This window comes from Dendropsophus ebraccatus, chromosome 2 (assembly GCF_027789765.1).
Source record: "Dendropsophus ebraccatus isolate aDenEbr1 chromosome 2, aDenEbr1.pat, whole genome shotgun sequence".
In the NCBI taxonomy this organism is placed as follows: domain Eukaryota; kingdom Metazoa; phylum Chordata; class Amphibia; order Anura; family Hylidae; genus Dendropsophus; species Dendropsophus ebraccatus.
In genome coordinates, this window is record NC_091455.1 from 116272596 (window position 1) to 116276538 (window position 3943).

The following is a 3943-nucleotide window of genomic DNA, read 5'->3' on the forward strand; positions in this document are numbered from 1 at the left end:
TATATTGTAGTATATATGCCTGTGTAGGCATAGTTGAACAAAAAAAAGTGTTGCAGGTTTTTTTGAGCTCTGTGCCTCATTAAAAGCAGTAAAACACCTTGTATCTGTAGCCATATATTGTGTTTGGAGTATATTGTTTAGAGGCTGTGATAGTGGCGTAATACTGTGACTTGGGCATGCTAGATGCACCCAGGCATGTTTCCCCTGCTGTCCCCACAATCTGCACTCCTCTTTGTCCCTATAGCTCTGTTTATTTCTCTCCCTGCTCTGCTTCTCTGCTCATGTTCATTCTTCAACATGTTCATTCTTTAGCGCGTACTGAGCAGGAGCGCGCGCCTCCCATAGACTCCCATTATGAGCGGGAGGCTAACAGCATTCCTCGGCGGACAATTCCGTCGCGGAATTCCGCTACCTTTGCTCAGTGGGAACGGGGCCTTAGGATAGATAGGGCCCGGATTTTGTTGTTGGTGCTAAAAGTGCCCCCACACAGTATCAAGAGCCCCAAAAAATACATACGGTAGTTATCTTTTAACAACACCATACAGTGATTTACATATTGCCTCCAAACTGCTCTGAACAAAACAGAAAAATATTAACAATGATACCATTACATAATACCACCACACCATGTCCACTATCACTACAGACCCTTTAGCAGAGTGCAGTTACACCCAGTGGCTCACAGGGGGCGTCAGAAACATTTTAAGCTCCAACACATACAGTAGTTAGCTCCCCTTTACTCTTCTAGTAGTTATGCCCCTCTGTGCCCCCACATAATAATTAGGAATCCTCTGTATCCCAATATAGTAGTAATGTCCCCCTGTGTGCAGTCCCCATATAGTATCAGTCCCCTATGCAAATGCCCCATATAGTATCAGGCCCCTGTGTGCAGCCCCAATGTAGTATAGATTGCTGTGTACTTTCCCAGTAGTATAGACCCCTTGTGTGCTGCCCCAGTAGTATAGACCTCTTGTGTGTTCTGCCCAGTAGTATAGACCCCTTGTGTGCTGCAACAGTTGTATATAGACTCCTCGTGTGCTGCCCCAGTAGTATAGACCCCTTGTGTGCTTTCCCATTAGTTGAAACATAGAAGATTGGTGGCAGAAAAAGACCACTTGGTCCATCTAGTCTGTCCCTTTTAGTAACTCCCTATATGTTTATCCCAGGCATGTTTAAATTCTGTTATTGTAAATTTACCAACCACATCTGCTGGAAGTTTGTTCCAAACATCTACTACTTATGTTTGCTGCCCAAGTAGTATATAGACCCCTTGTGTGCTGCCCCATTAGTATAAACCCCTTGTCTGCTGCCCCCAGTAGTATAGATTCCTTGTGTGCTCCCACAGTTGTATATACCCCTTGTGTGCTCCCTCAGTACTATATATCCTTTGTGTGCTTCCACAGTAATATTTACCCCTTGTGTGCTTCCCCATTAGTATAGACCCCTTGAGTGCGCTCCAGTTGTATATACCTGCTAGGTACTTCCCCAGTTGTATATACCCTTTCTGTTTTCTATTAGTACTATATACCCCTTGTGTTCTCCCCCAACTGTATATACCCCTTGGGTGCTGACTCTTAGTGTGTTAGTTCCCCTCCCATATCCTCCTGGTAGGCATCCTCCATAACAAACAAATAAATAAATGTCCCTGTATTTCCCTGTATTTCCTCTTCTCAGCAAGTGTCACTCAAGTGATGTCACTCGAGTTCCAACGCCAGAACAACAGAGAGAGTGCGCCTCTTGTGACTGTAGGCAAAATACTGCCTACGGCCACAAGAGTGACTGACAGGGAGGGAGCCAATGGCTCCTTCCTTGTCAGTGTTGCTGCTTTTAACTATGAGCGCTTGTTACCAGTGCTCATAGCTATAGTGCAGGAAGCAGCAGCCGAGGGGAGCTGATGTCGGCCCTTTAGGGGGCAGCATGGATGGGTAAGTAGGTCAATTACTTATCTATCCTGATGGTGCCCTCTCCGACCAGCTGGAGGCTGGTGCCCTGTGCGACTGACCTGAGTGTACCTGATTGCCGCCCCTTTTCATGTACTTGATCATCAACCCGTTAGTGTACCTTATCATTGCTCCTGTTAGCTTACCTGATTGTCACCCCTATTAGTATATCTGATCATTGCTCCTGTACCTAATCATCACTTCTGGTAGACTATCTTGACTATCTTTGTTACAAGCAGAGAATTTCAAACCTAGAATAATGCAATAAGGGCGGTACCCCTTAGCAGCTTGGAAAAACCTCTTTTCCTATTTAAACCACAGCATAAAAGCATTTTTCTACATCATAGAAGCACAGACAAATATATGAATGGTACCATGCATTTCAAATTTAATAGTGTTAGCTATGGGGAACGTTGATTGCAGCTGACAGACTCAGGACCTATGTATTGCAGAACGTATGTATTGCAGCCGCCCCCTTAACCTTCTCGGCTGAAGGGGTTAAGGGGGTGGCTGCATTACATACTCACAGCGATATTTCTGCTGCAAGTTGATACGTGTGAATGTCAACTACTACACAACATCTTTTTTGGCAATTTGTCAGTGTTTTCTTTTTTTTTTTACAGCACTAATTTCTACTCCAAATAACGGTTATTATTCCAAAACATGATTATTTCTCAAATAGCCGTTATTTGGGCTCAAAATGACTGCCACTCAAAAAACTGCCAAAAAGGGTGTTTGGTTTGTCAGATTTTTGGAGTTTCTGGGAATTTTATGAAAATGTTGCTTTCTCTAGTTATGACATTTTTGTAGAGTTTTGCTTCCATGTTTTTTTTATACCGTTTTTACATTGTGTTACATAATTTGTAATTTGGAAAACACCACAGAAATGGCACAAAAGGACATCCTTTAAAAACACTTCAAAAACACATGAAAAATATCATAAAAGACATTAGATTTTACAAAATGCAGATGTTATTATGCATGCAGGTGTTTTATGCAAACTAAAACAATTAAAATCCAAAGCAACAGGTAATACTATGAGATGAAATTTGAATGGTTGAAAAGAAAAAAGGAAGGAAAATGAAACAGCATATCCATCTCTTTGTTCTGTATCATTATGTTTTAATTACATCTTTTTTTTTTTAAATGGTTGAAGGCACATCCATATATAAAGGGGTTATCCAGGATTTAAAGCAAATCTGTACCGGCCACCACCCACCTCAAACTGCTGTTCCCTTTCTCTATTCTTTACAATACCATGTCGGGTCCTAGGGTCAGCCTTCCTCCTAGGGCTGGTATTATGGTTAAAAACTAGTTTTATTCTGATGGCGCAGTGAGGGGGGGGGGCCTAGATCTTCTGTGCCCAAGGCCTGTATTTTGATGGAGACGGGGATAGAGTCTGGCATGGATGCTCTAAGCCCTACACCATTATTTCCCTACCTTGCTGCAATGCTAGAATAAAACCTTTTTTTTTTACTATAATACTGGCCCCCAGAGGAAGGCTGACCCCTGGACTGAACATGGCATGGTGAAGACTAGAAAACAGTACCAGCAATTTGGGTTGGGTGGTGGCCTTCACTTTAAGAAACATAGCTGCTTCTTCAAAAAACATTGCCGCATCTGTTGTGTGTGTTATTACAACTTGGTTCCATTAACTTCCGTGGACTGGAGCAGCATACAATACCACACAGAAACTGAGTACAAGAGCTGTTTCTGGATGAAAGCAGCAATGTTTTTTTTTTTTTTTTTTTTATCACCCAGATTAACCCCTTTAATATTGTACTTAAAAAAAGCACTTTGAGGGTTACCTCAAATATAACAAGAATGTTCTTGAGAAAAATTTCATATGATGGATAATCTGTTGGTGCATCCATTTACTTAATTGTTTCAAAGTGGATAGAAATGACAAAGATTGCATGGTGGTGAACACAGTGGAGCAGTAATAGCTCTAAAAGCCTTGCTAGCAGATTTTAAAGGGTGTTAAAGGGTTATGAGAACAAATT